General features: G+C 40.5%; 1 protein-coding gene across 3 annotated transcripts in view; it reads right to left on the reverse strand.

Annotated features, from left to right (window-relative positions):
• Positions 1 to 2,087, reverse strand: part of JAKMIP3 (Janus kinase and microtubule interacting protein 3) — a 152,152-nt gene extending 150,065 nt beyond the window's left edge. For all 3 annotated transcript variants that reach the window (XM_054033963.1, XM_054033962.1, XM_054033965.1), the window contains exon 1: positions 1,904 to 2,087. The gene's annotated coding sequence lies outside the window, so the exon portion shown is untranslated. The remainder of the gene's footprint in view (positions 1 to 1,903) is intronic.
• Between the last annotated feature and the right edge of the window lie 12,687 nt (positions 2,088 to 14,774).

A 14,774-nucleotide genomic window follows, 5' to 3' on the forward strand; every position in this document is an offset into this window, starting at 1 on the left:
GTTATCCAGTCCTGTTAAAATCCAACTATGTTATGACTATTTGACAGACTGATTTTGGCTACTTTATTGAATCAAGATGTGTTCAAATCCCAGATTCAAGTCAATTAGCTTGTGCAAGACTTTCTGAGCGTTTCTTTTTTTCGCCATCCATGAAAGGAAATCTTGAACCAGGGTGGTTAATTACTTATATAGTAAAATAAGATTCACACCAACAAACTTTTGAGATGTTTGCCACCTTCCTTCAAAAGGATAAACACAGATGTTTTGAAGGAAGGTGTTAAAATGAAGGAATCATTATTCAAAAGCATTCTGTTATTGAGACAAGCATTCATCTGTAAGTACTAATTTGCCAATTAGTTTTGAATCTGGACCCACTGCAGTACAAGGCAATGTTTAAAAATTATATGTTGACAAGAGCAAAGCCAAATTGTGCTCTTGCTCACGTAAATGGATAATACATGTAGAAACTTTTTAGAAAGTTTTACAGTGCAGGAGATGTTAGCAACTATCATTTTCTAAATATTGAATAAGAAACAGAGATAGATCTGGATTCAGGAAACATGTTTAAGTCTGTTTCCTATTCAGAACAGTTAGTGGGACTTAAGCATGTGCTTAAAATTAAGCTCATGCTAAAGAGCTGTCCTGAATAGGGATGCTTTCCTGAATCAGGGTCTTAGTTAGAAATGCAGGTTTCTCCTGTTCCAAGAATGTGCCTGTCCCTATCTTGGTAGAATTGTTAACATTTTTTTTTAATTCAAGACCTGTTCAGCATTAATTCTTGTATCATCTTGCAATTGATATTTTACTCCAGAGAATAGTCATCAGTTTCCAATCCAGAAGGCTAATAGAGCTAATATGAAATAAGCAGAATTTAAACTTTGAGAATGAAGTACTAAGACAGCTCCCATCCCAAATTCTCCTGTACTGTGTACTTCAAACACCTGTAATACACTCACAGTCCTACACTGAAAAACAAAGCCCAGCATTTATGACAACGTATTACCCACTGTAGATAAATCAAGAGAACTGAGTCCAAACTGCTGGTAGCAGTATGCAGCTATATCTTTCAAGTGAATGACTGGTGCACAGGAATAATGCAATAAATGTAGACTTTGTTGTATAGTATATGGATTCTCTGAAAGTATCCTGATGTGAGAAACAAGAGAATAAACCAATCGGACTCAGATCTATTGTTTTTGCTGTATAGATTCTGTCTGCATTTTAAACAGTGTCCAGGCAGAGGTAGACACGTTTATTGAAAGGAAAAGAAGCTTAATGGGAATAAACAACATTTATAGCCAAAAAGGAAGAGACATTTGTAAAAAGGCAGCTTCCCTTTTAATCTAACAGGTTAAACATCACAGAATGGGAAATGGTTCTCATTACATGCAGTATGTGCACCTATCAGAGTTTAGAAAATAGGAAATGTCAAAATCATTAATTTAGTGATCATAAGAAGTACCCTCCTACAATAATCCATAACTTGCAAGGCCCTGAAAATAATCCAACATCTAAATGCACAAATGCAGAAGGGATCTGTATTTACAAACATAGTTTCTGGTATTTCTGTTCAACCACATTTGATTCAGACTCTATGAAGACTCTATGAATTAGTAGCTACAGCAAGAAGGTGCAGCTACTTATCTAATAAAATATAATGGCATTACATTAGGAAGGCCTACATGCTTCCTAAGTGAAAGCCTCTGGGAATCATAGCTGCATTTATTAATCATACCAAAGATGTTAGATATTTAGAAAAATTATGCCAAAAACAGCATGCAAAAAGGATGTCTGAAAATGGATTAGACAAAATATATAAATAGATCATTCTTATGTAACTGTACATATGAAGCCGTATATTTATTACATACATATATATTGACAAACATGTAGAGAAACTAACCTTACAAGCACGCTCCATCATGATGCACACTGCTTGTCTGCTTTACCTGAGGATAGTACCATTCCTTGTATGCAGTGCACTTCATTCTAAAAACTGTGGGCTGTTCCTAGCAGACAGATTTTAAAGGATTTTTTCACGATTCATATTGCAAAAGACTTTTTTTAAAAAATCCATCCCTGCTGCATGAGATTACATTTTCCATTTCTATCCTCTGAATAGTGGGACCAGATGAGGAATGATTCATCAATCAGTCCAGGGAAGCATTTAGAAGAAGGGTGGGGGAAAGGAATCAACCATACAGTAAAATCTGCTCACCATGTTCACACCCCCAAAGTGAAGAATCAGACCAGCCTAACTGAGGAGAAGCTAAAGATGAATTTCACAGGAAGGCTGCAGTTGCCGGGTGAAGCACTGTAAGCCCTGCTCCCTCCTGGGAGAATGAGCTCATTGCGAACATCCAACAGCCGCCCTTCAGCCATTGCAGTGTCACTGCAGCTAGTAGCTGAGTGCAGGAACGTCATCACAGGAGCTCACTTATAAAACCGAAAACCCTCCCTTTTAGAAATCTAAGTCAAACACACAAACGGGGATGTAATATTAGAGCACCTCACAACTAGCACAATCAAAAGTCCCTAGAAAAGAGGAGGCAATCATAAAGGCTCGCCTGTTTTGTTGTTGTTTTTATTAAGCCTACAGTTTGCATTCTGTACAGTGTGAATCTGGATTTAACTCTTCCTCTTGCAAGGGTTGTGTTTTTGAACAGGATACATACGATTTAAAGGATAGTCACATTTAACTATAACTGGTAGCCTTTGCACTTGATCATAGCAAAGGGGACATTTCAAGTGCATAATGTTAAACAGAAATCCTCACACACCCCAGTGCAGGGCCAGGTATTAGCAACTTATCTTCGATAAGAATGTCATTACTGAGTATTTCTTCATTCTGCAATTATGGGAAAATGGAAATTTACTGGAAAAAGGCAGGTGATTTCTTGAGCTCCTGTAAGGTATTATTTGAGAATTAAAGCACTGCAGACAGTAAAAACCTGTCATTAACTCCTTATTTACTGCCTCTTGCTATCTGAGCATTTTCAGCAATCACACTCACAATGCTAACATTCCCCCCATTATTTCTATTCTAACAAACAAACAAAGACAAGTGGGCAAATGAGTGGCATGAATTGTACTTCGGGTGCCTTTTAGGTTTCAATCTCTCTTAGGAAAGGTGGATTTGGTCACAAGACATTTTGATCTGCACCAGAACTTTGAAAGATTTAAGATACACTTTTTCTTTCTGACAATTGTTCAATCCCTGGTCATAAATTGATGAAAAATGTTACAGGGTTTTTTAGATTGAACATTCCAAGTAAAAACCCTTACTTAAGCAAAGATTCTGTATCATATAGAGGCAGGGCTTAGTAGACTGAATACAGGACTGGGAGCCAGGAAATGCCATGGTTTAATGCCTGCTCTGACACTGACCATTTGCAACGTTGGCCAAATCACATAAACTCTTGATCTCCATTTCCCTATCTGAAAAAGGTGTATAATATTACATTCTGCAAAGAAACATTGTGAGGATTGGTTAGCTTGTAAACTGCTCTGAAGATGAAAAATGCTATATAACTGCAAAATACTATTAATATAGAGGCCAACTGTTCACCCCTGGTCATTCCGCCACTGTGCAAACAGGTGGCGATGCAGGAGGCTGGTGTGACCATGAGAATGGAGTCAGACAATGAGGGCACCATTTCTGCTTCATCACCATCAACAGAATCCCCCTGTAGCCCTGTCACTGTGAGTTCCTCTTTTCCTCTTTCCTCCAGTCCTTGCGGGTGCAACAGGAAACCATGAGAGGAGCCAGTTGAGGAAGACTCTGGATTTAATCCAAAATTTGGGGAGGAGCCAAGGCAAATGAAGCAGATTAAAAGTGGAAGATACAATTGTATTATTCATTTGGTATGGCAGAAGGTAAGCCGTCCTCTTTCCACCAGAATCCCATAGTGTCCCTCTGACAATCAGGGCCCAGACACCCCTAGGGAGAACATGATGCCTAAACCTCAAAAGAATAAACAATTGGATTGACCAATTATATACAATATTACTGTACTATAAAAGTGTATTGAGTGAGGTCTTTTATGAAAGCCGGTGACCCACTGGTGATTAATACCATTGTGAAATGTAGATATTAACACCATATGTTAAATTATGAATACTCACTGATATCACTGCTCTACAGCCAAAATGCTTCTGAAATAAATATAGTCAAACTTTACTAATTCTGGGTCACTGAGAACAAAAATGATGCTTAAAATTGTTGATGGGCTCTAGTTTTCAAGATATGCTATTGGGTCAGTATATACGACCCTTGACTTGGGAATGGCGGAGGATAAGTGAGTTATAAAGGGAAGGGATCTCAATTTAAACCAGAAATGACTAAAATACATCTTTGACTGGATCTATGAATAAATCTATGACTGGGTTTGGACAGTACTTGCTTTTTAGGCAAAACAATGAATAATGCAATCAGAAACTGGTATTGCGTCATACGTGATATGAATTGCATCATATTATTCCTAGAAGTCATGGATGATGCAATCATAATGAAGCTTACATCACTCTGCTGAACAAATTGCCCTATATCAGCTCTAGAAATCATCCAGTGTCGTGCTCTTTTATTTGTCAGTGTTTGATTTTGCAAAGGGACACATTTCTGTTTAGCCAAAGTGAGCAGAGATGCCTCGTACTTGTGTGAACAGTGCAGATAACTTCTGCTATGTTTGTGGTGAATGTTTGCATCACAAAAGTGCAGTATAACCACTGTGGTTAAAAAAGCCTATCACCTTTCTTTTGGCTGCAAAATTGGAGATCAGGACAAGAGGTGGGCCCTACACCTATGCTGCAACACTTGTGCAACAAATCTTCGCCAGCGGTTGAACAGGAAAAGGAAATCTATGCCTTTTGCAGTGCCAATGATTTGGAGAGAGCCAACAGATCATACCAGCAATTGTTACTTCTGCATGGTGCCTCCAGTTGGGAAAGGTGTGTCAAAGAAGAAAAAGTGGACTGTGCATTATCCAAACATTCCATCAGCTATACGCCCAGTACCCCACGGAGAAGGACTGCCGGTTCCTGATGCACCAGAATCATTCTCACTTGAGTCAGACGAGGAAGAGGAAGAGGATGAAACTTCTGGTCCTGAACCATCAATGTCACAGGACCCACATTTTCTCCCATCCTCCTCCTCTGAACCACACCTCATAACACAAGGTGAACTGAATGACCTTGTTAGGGATTTGGAACTACCCAAGAGTAAGGCAGAGCTGTTGGGCTCCAGACTACAGCAGTGGAATCTCCTGGCAGGTGATGTTAGAGTTTCCATGTTCCATGACCATCAAAAGGATCTTGTCCCATTCTTCTTCATGGAAGGTGATCTTGTAGCCTGCAACAACATCGATGGTGTGATGGCAGCCCTCAACATCGTTCACGATCCAGATGAGTGGAGACTGTTCATTGATTCATCGAAGACGAGTCTTAAAGCTGTTTTACTGCATAATGGCAATGTTTTGCCATCAATTCCAGTTGGTCATGCAGTCCATATGAAGGAAACCTATGACAACATGAAACAACTTTTGAGGTGCATAAACTATGACCAACATCAGTGGCAGCTTTGTGGCGATTTGAAGGTTGTTGCTCTCTTGCTTGGTCTGCAGACTGGATACACAAAGTACTGCTGTTTTCTCTGCGAATGGGATAGTCGTGCAAGAGATTCCCACTACATCAAGAAAGATTGGCCACTCCGACAGTCATTGGAGCCTGGGAGGAAAAGTATTCAGCATCCACCGCTTGTTGAATCAAGGAAGATTTTGTTACCATCCTTACACATCAAGCTGGGTCTGATGAAGAACTTTGTCAAAGCCATTGACAAAACACAAGCAACTTTCAAGTACCTCCGTGGAAAATTTCCAAGGTTAAGTGAAGCTAAGATAAAGGAAGGTGTCTTTGTTGGTCCTCAGATTCATGAACTTCTTTGAGATGATGCATTTGACCATGTACTGCGTGGTAAGGAAAAGATAGCATGGAAAGCCTTCCAGTTAGTGGCAATAAATTTTCTCAGAAACAACAAGGCAGACAACTACAGGTTGTTGGTGGAAAACCTCCTCAAGGCATACAAAAGCCTTGGTTGCAACATGTCACTAAAGAGACATTTTTTGCACTCTCATCTAGATTTTTTTCCGCCGAACTGCGGAGCAGTGAGCGACAAGCACGGCGAGCGATTTCACCAGGACATTGCAACAATGGAGAAACTCTATCAGGGCAAATGGAGCCCATCAATGCTTGCAGACTATTGCTGGACAGTGACAAGAGATGCTCCATTTAATGAATACAAGAGACAAGCCAAGAAGCGCCGAGTAGACACTGAATAGGACTAAACTATGTACATAATAGTTTTTTGCCTTTTGTTTCATAATAAATTTTATTTATATAACCCTTTTGCTGATTTTTAAAGTGTTACATAAACAGGACAGGTGAAATATTATCATGTAAAGCAACCATAAACACATGAAAAGACCTAGGTTTACAATTTATGATTAAAACTCTACTGTCTACACAATATACATAGACATAAAATGTAAAAACTTAAATGTCTTAGAAACAGTAGCCAATCAGTTGTTTTAATTGTCATATTTGAATTCAGCACACCAAAATACATAATAAATAGCACATTTTATCTCTGAAGCAGACGACTTCTCAAAAATTGTAGACCAGTGGATTAGACTTTAAAGTCTGTGACCAAATAAAGGGAGAAACAAGTTTTCTCTCAGGAGGAAAGGCAGCTATCTACCTGTCTCCAATGTAAATTAACATTATGGAAACAAAACAATGGAAGCCCTATATACATAGAAATCAGCAAGGGGATGGGAAGTCAACAAGAAGAGAAGAACAGCAGGAAGCCTTCCTGACTCTTGCAACATGGTCAATGAGCTTGGGGAGATATAAGCAGAAACAGAAAGCCATTTTGGTCTCCTTCACCTGAGGAGATAAAGAAGCCAAGTGATTTGGGCTCTGTGATGAATCCTGGCCAAAGAGTGTCCAGACATGCTGGAAAAATGACTGTGATGAGAAAACTCCTCTGAATAAAAGGCTAGTTCGTTAAGTTAGATTTTTTATTAGAATACTAAAAAATGTATTTTTACTTTTGTTTGCAGCCATTTCTACTCCTATTTCTTCCGCTTGGTATCACTTAAATCTGTGTTCTATTTTTAATAAACTTGTTTTACTCTTACAATAAACCAGCTCAGTGCTGTATATTGAAGTAGAGAGTGTGTTAACCCCAGTTAAGGGAACTGGCTGCTGTGTACTGTCTTTTTAAAAGGAGCAACAAATTTGATAAGGTTTTGTGAGAGTTTCAGTCAAGAAAAACATTCTTGGGGAAAACTTGGGGCTGGAAGAGTTGCTAAAGTCCTCCTGCAAAGAGTAACTGAGCAGCGGAAGCCAGGGTGAAACCTCCTTGCTTTTGTGCTTACTGCTAGTGTCAAGGCTGTGAGCCAGAGTTGCAAGGCAGATGTTGACTAAAGCCTTTAGTGGCCTGATTGAATCCCAAAGCATCACAGCCCCCAAACCTTTAAAGATTCCTGTTGCCTGCCCAAGAGAAACACTATAAAAACAGACCAACCACACGGGTATCAAGTCAACTGCACCAAAATGGATAAGGCAGCCACACCACAACCAAACTACACATAAAATCAGAGCATACCATAAACCAATCTCGCTATAGCCAAACTACATGCAAGTCTAATGATGAAACACCAGCTCATATGGCTTTGTGCCCTACCCATTCTCCATCCACATCTACCAGGTTTTTGGGGAGGTTTGCATGATTAATGGCCAGACAACCTGTTCCCAGAGGAAGGTATTACTTTAATTATTTTTCTCTCATGACTCTACCTCTTTCTCAGTTTTGTCAAGCCTCTTCTTAGATTGGAAGCAAAAAGTAGCCAGAATTAAATCCAGTAAGGATTAGATTTATATCACAAAACAAAACAAATTAAAGCCAACTTTAATGAAAAAAAGAGGACAGCCATGAATAAATGAAAGATTAGATGAGAGCCAGCTGAGACCAAATGAAAGACCAAATTAAAGCTTCCAGAAAATATACAGAAGATGGCTAAGATCTTGAACCTTGTATTATGATCAGTGGAACTGGAGGGACTGTTATTATAAGGGGAAACCAGAGGAACAGGGAATGGGTGGACTTAGGTTGGAAGCAACTCAGCCACCTGGACAGAGCAGGCCCCAGGGTTTAATAAAGTTCCACTTGTTCAACTTACGCTGCACTTAGGCTTCACTCTTTGCTAATGAAAAAGCCTGACTGAAGCTATGATACCTTTGGAAGCTATTCCCCCCATTCCTTTGTGCACTGCATACAGTAGTTAAGTGAGGACCATCCAACTAACTGGAGGACCTAACCTCTTGCTCACTCACTGTTCTATCACAAAGAAAGCAGTGTTTTGTCATAAGCCCCAATCCAGCAATGAGTTCTGTGCAAATTGACTCTCTGTTCAGAATCGAATTGAAGTCAATGGGTCTCATGTGGGATACAAAAAGAAGCATATTGTAGGAACAGTGCCTTAAACTCACACACTAAAGCTGCTACATATAATATTGAGAGCAGAAAAAAAGTGTTGCAAACTTCTAAAAAACCGTAGAATTTTCTGATTTGGCAAAAAAAAGATTTTACATACAAAAAATCTAGATTCTTTGCCCAGCTCTTCCTACACTTCATCATGTAAATATATCTGAATGTGGCTCATCCTTCCTCAACAGTACAGCTCAACTTTTCCCATACTGCCCTGCCCCACACACAGGGGCGGCTCTGTGTATTTTGCCGCCCCAAGCACGGCAGTCAGGCGGCTTTTGGCGATGCGCCTGTGGGAGGTCCGGCTGGTAATGCGGATTCGGTGGCATGCCTGCGGGATTTGGCGGACCTCCCGCAGGCATGCTGCCGAAGGCTCCCTGACTGCTGCTCCCCGCGGCTTGCCGCCCCAGGCACGCGCTTGGTGTGCTGGTGCCTGGAGCCACCCCTGCCCACACACTCTCCTACACCTATCTGGTCTAGACATGGACCCTCCTCCGATCTGTCAATATGTGAAGGATAGATTGGTTGTGACTTCTGACAACTGTCATGACTCCCACACTGAGAATTCCTAAACTAGAACCCTTCAGAAAAGATCTGGGGAACACTGATAAAGCAGTAAGGTGACCTTTAGTATGGAGGGATGGCAAACCAGCATATTTCCCTAGCACTGAAATCACTTTAAATAAGATCTTAGCTTATGTAAATAAATCTTTGAGGACTTTGTGAAATTCAGGCTGTAATATCTGATCAATTAGTGCCAATATGATCTATCATGTAGTTAGTAAAGGCTAAATATTGTGCACGTTAGAAGGATTGACAGCAACCCCTTTGCTCAATTTACAATCCATGGATATTCTGCTATTCTCCAAAAAGTGCAGTTCTTCCTGTTCGCATATTGTCTGAGTCTGTAGTTGCACAAAGGGGGGCTAGTTTCTTAAGAAGATTGGGACTCATTTTAATGAGCATAAGTAAGATTGACTTTGGAAGGAACAATATATGCTTAAGCCTCCTCAGAAGCTTGATTTTGGTCTCCAGTATGTTAACCATGTTCAGCACAATCCAGCACTCAGGAACATGAGGTAGATTCCTGGAGGGGGTTTGGAGAGCCAGTTAATGACGTGATTACAGTAACCATAAATGCAAGTGGTGTTTTTCCACCTCTGACATATGTCTTGATAATACCCTTAACTACCTCAGAACATCACAAGTGAGCGAGCAAAACATAATGGAAATTACTTATACAGAAATCTGAGATGCGACTGCAGGATTTGGTGACATGAGACAAGCCCCTCCATGAAGTTAGAGGTATATTGCCAACTTTTCAGATGCAATCCAAACACTTTTACATTTTATCTATCAGAAGAGGAATATATTGAGAAAAACTCCTCACCTGATGACCCGCAGAAAAATCTATAGGGAAAAGTGGGATAAATGGAGAGATGTACACGAGGGAAGTTGTTTAAACTGGTATAAAGGAAGAAGCCATCATAAGTTTACATCACTCAGAAAGCATCACTCTAGGCCTGTCAACTGGCTAACTGCACTGAAAAACTTTATTTGGGCAATTCATGTTACTTAGTGAACTCCAGCCATGCTTTTCTAGTTGGTGACAAGGCTCACAATCTATACTTCAACTCTGCGTAAGCTTTAGCGAGCATACCAGAAATCTTACTATTAGAGCTGAATGAAAATTTTAAAATATATTGGGGAAAAGGGAAACTGATGAAACTTCCATAGTATTTTTCCATGTTTTTGATAAACCCTAGAACTGGTCAAAATTTTTCAAATATTGGACAAAAAAACTGTTGTTTTTTTAAAAGTTATGATCTTTAACCCTTTCTCTCTATACTATTTCACAATTTACTGTGTAGCCTTGATGAAGACCAGAAAGCCATGCTGGTGGCTGTGTGGCTAGCATTCTGCTGTCCCTGGAAATAAACACCTTTCCTGGTCTCTTGTCCAGTAAGGGCTCGGATCCTTGTAAAGGTAGCACAAACAACCCATAGGAAGGAGCACCCCATATTACTGTGCCAGAACTACTGTGGCCAAGCGAGGAGCAGCTTTTTCTCTCCCCAAGGTGAGTTAAATCTAGACCCCTTGGCCAAGAGAATATTGCTGTGATATGACACTTTGTAGTAGAGGGGTATAAGCCTCAATATAACTTTTCGGAACAGTGATAAAAGTCCTCTGTTGAGGAGAACAAATAAAAAAGTGGGAACAGTTAATGGCTATTATTTTTACAGGTTTTTTCTGCCAGAGATAGACTCTGTTGCACATCTTTCCAGGGAACACTATCACAACACCTGGAGGCTATAAGAAGTTAATAGGATGTAGTCCTAAAGGAGTTTTCCTTTATTTGTATTTCAGATACGCTCTCCTCTGCATTTTGAAATATATATACTTTCTTGCCAGTAAGGAGATGAGTAGAGATTTCTGGCTGTCATTGCTTTGGAGCTCTTGAGATATTGTATCCTTTAAAATAGATTATCTTATGTTTAAAACAATTTACTCTTAATTGGAGTTGATGAGCCATGTTGCCTTGCTCTTCTGTAGGGTGCAATGCACACCTATGGTGGTTTAGGAATAAATGATGATAGTCACCAGATTATCATCACAAGACCTCTAAAAATTGATGCAATCAAAAAATAACATCCCCACAAAGGCAAACACCCACACTCAGTGTTGATGTTACAGTACTGATAACCACAAACATTCAAGAATCATGAGATAGAATCTAAAAACGTATGAGATTGGCTTAAATATAATAAACCATGTTGTTTTTCTATCCGCCTTTTGATTTTATTTCACTTTTACCCAGAAGCCCCCTCCAACTGATGTGAGATTATCTCAAAATTCAACCTTAAATACATATGCACAAATGCAAGCTTCCCAGTTCACTGATCAAAGGAGATGCTCCTTGCTCTCTACTATCCCCTGGGGTGTGGAGAGCTGCCATTCTCCTCCTCTGTATCCTTCTCCCTAATTAGACAGGATAGCTGCTCAGTCACATCTCCAATCTACCCCTAAATTCTCATGTCCCCTGTGTTTTCCCTCCCTTTTGCCTCACATATGCCTACTCTTCAGTCTGCAGTACTAGCAACCCCAAACATTCAAAGTCAGGCACCCCAAAATCATTTTGGCTTAAAAATCATGAGACTATTCGGGGTTATTTATATTATTAGCCTTCCAGTTTCTGAGCCCTTAGGGTGAACTTGGACTATATCTCCCATGATACACCATAGCCACATGACTCCCATTTTATACCACAGCAGGTCTGTAAAAGGGGAGAGCATGGTGCACCATGGGATATGTAATCCAGCCAGGGAGCCCAGCCAATAGAGAGAACAGGGGGCATGAGGCATCCAAACTACAACTCCCTTGAGGCACCACAGAAGTGTATGCAGGCATCATTTTAATGTCCAAGTGACCCAAAACCAAAACATTTCAATGGGGTTTGAGAAACCAAGAGTCCAATTCAGGTCAACCAGATACAAAACCAAGTATTTCATTTCAATTTTCCTTTTGGAAACCTACAATTTTCAGCTGAAAGTTTTTGGGATTTAGGTTTCCAGTTTTGCCAACCCCAAAAGTACAAAACTTATGAATCAGAACTGCCCTCCCCCCAAATGAGTTAAAAAACAAAGACAGTATATCATGCCTTTTGGTCTGTTTTGACTATTGAACTGCCCTTGCCCACCCTGTTTGTGTTGCTAACTCTAACATCTCATAGACTCATAGACTTTAAGGTCAGAAGGGACCATTATGATCATCTGGTCTGACCTCCCGCATGATGCAGGCCACAAAGCCGTCCCTACCCTTTCCCTTGACTTTGCTGTTGAAGTCCCCAAATCCTGTGGCTTAGAGACTTCAATTAGCAGAGAATCCTCCTGCTAGCGATCCCTGCCCCATGCTGCGGAGGAAGGCGAAAAACCTCCAGGGCCTCTGCCAATCTACCCTGGAGGAAAATTCCTTCCCTACCCCAAATATGGCGATCAGTGAAACCCCGAGCATGTAGGCAAGATTCTCCAGCCTGACCCTCATTAGCCATTATATTATTTACCTGCCAAGGCACCGTGTTCCTTTGACTAAAATCATGTTATCCCATTAAACCATTCCCTCCATAAACTTATCTAGCTTAATCTTAAAACCAGACAGGTCCTTCGCCCCCACCGTTTCCCTCGAAAGGCTGTTCCAATATTTCACCCCTCTGACGGTCAGAAACCTTCGTCTAATTTCAAGCCTAAACTTCCCCACGGCCAGTTTATATCCATTCGTTCTCGTGTCCACATTAGTACTGAGCTGGAATAATTCCTCTCCTCCCTGGTATTTATCCCTCTGATATATTTAAAGAGAGCAATCATATCCCCCCTCAGCCTTCATTTGGTCAGGCTAAACAACCTGAGCTCCTCTAGTCTCTTTTCATACGACAGGTTTTCCATTCCATTCCTCTTACCAACTCTGAGAGGCCAATTAAGTAGGAGAAAAAAAACTTTTGAAGTGATAATCAAGATAGCTCAGTACAGACCATTTGGCCTCTCAGAGTTGGTAAGACAACTCCCACCTGTTCATGCTCTCTGTATGTGTATATATATATCTCCTCAATATTTATTCCACTCTATATGCATCCGAAGAAGTGGGTTGTAGCCCACGAAAGCTTATGCTCTAATAAATTTGTTAGTCTCTAAGGGTACTTCTACACTTACCTCCAGGTCCGGCGGCAGGCAATCGATGTTCTGGAAGCGATCCCAGAAGTGCTCGCCGTCGACGCCGGTACTCCAGCTCGGCGAGAGGAGTACGCAGCATCGACAGGGGAGCCTCCCTGCCGCGTCTGGACCCACGGTAAGTTCGGACTAAGGTACTTCGAATTCAGCTACGTTATTAACGTAGCTGAATTTGCGTACCTTAGTCCGAAGTGGGGGGTTAGTGTGGACCAGGCCTAAGGTGCCACAAGTACTCCTGTTCTTTTCTTGGAAAAAAACTGAACATTTCAGTGGAAAATTTTCAACAAAAATATTTCCCTATTTTTGTCAATATTTTCCATCGGGGGTGGGGGGGATAATGTGGACATTTTCTGACCAGCTCTAATATAGGCAAAGGAGAGTGGGGAAGCTTGTGCTACATTATTGTCTGGGGAGTTCCCACAAAACCCCCTACTTCCTCTGTCTGTATTAAACACCAAGTGCACAGAGTGCTATGCAAAGAGAAAGAGTCAAGGCCTGACAAATCTGTTCGTTTGTTTTTCCATTTAATTAAAAACATGATCACAGCCAACAGTATACTGGGCAAACAAGTATATTCAGGACTGTTCCCTATGAATGTGTGTTTATGCACATTGCTCAATTAAGTGTTTGTGAAAACTGTGCAAGTGGATCCTCCCCAGGTACATTCCTGGTAAATACGTGAGACTTCGCGCATTCTAGTGAGCACAAATGTAAATAAATAAATACATAGGCCTTCTGAAGTACATTTATGAGGCCCAGAGATAAATCATCTCTGGCAGGATAATTTAATATCCAGAGAGGAGCTGACTCTCTGAGTCATGGAGATCATCCTGAATCCCCATTCAATGTGGTAGCAAAATTTTAACATGGGGTTTCCAGGAGTACAAGAGACTAAACCAAAATCACCGAAACAGAACTATATGCGAATTGGTTTCCTTGTGTTTGGCACACATCTGGTTGGTGCGAAGAGGTGTTATTTATTTTTTTACTAATATGATTTGAATTCTAAGGGTCTGATTGTCATTTACGCCAAGACCCTGGTACACTGTTCTGGCAGTGTAATGGGACCTCAAGGTGGGTGTAAATTACTGATAATGACTTAAAGCAGTAGCAAACCAAATAAGCTAAATCAATATTAACCACTATTAAACCAAGGGGGCTGCACCAATATAACTAAATCAATTTAGAAACAAATTTAGTTTCACAAGTACAATTTTTGTGTATAGACCAGACCCCTTCATTTCCTTATTTCTGCAGAGTAGGGGTAAAATCAGACCATTAACCCTACTGTGGCAGTGCTGTTTTGGTTTTTAATTTGCAGATATAAAGGAGACAAACAACAATAGATTGTGCATGTCTATTACATGTCTTATGAACAACCCAACTGTCTAGATAAGACGTGTAAGAGTCATGCATGATCTTTTCAGCAATGAATAACTCAAAGGAACCACAATCAATGACAATTTTGACAGTTAATGTGTGAACACTGTTCTGTGAACTGCAGTCAT

Source organism: Malaclemys terrapin, chromosome 7 (assembly GCF_027887155.1).
Source record: "Malaclemys terrapin pileata isolate rMalTer1 chromosome 7, rMalTer1.hap1, whole genome shotgun sequence".
Lineage (NCBI taxonomy): Eukaryota > Metazoa > Chordata > Testudines > Emydidae > Malaclemys > Malaclemys terrapin.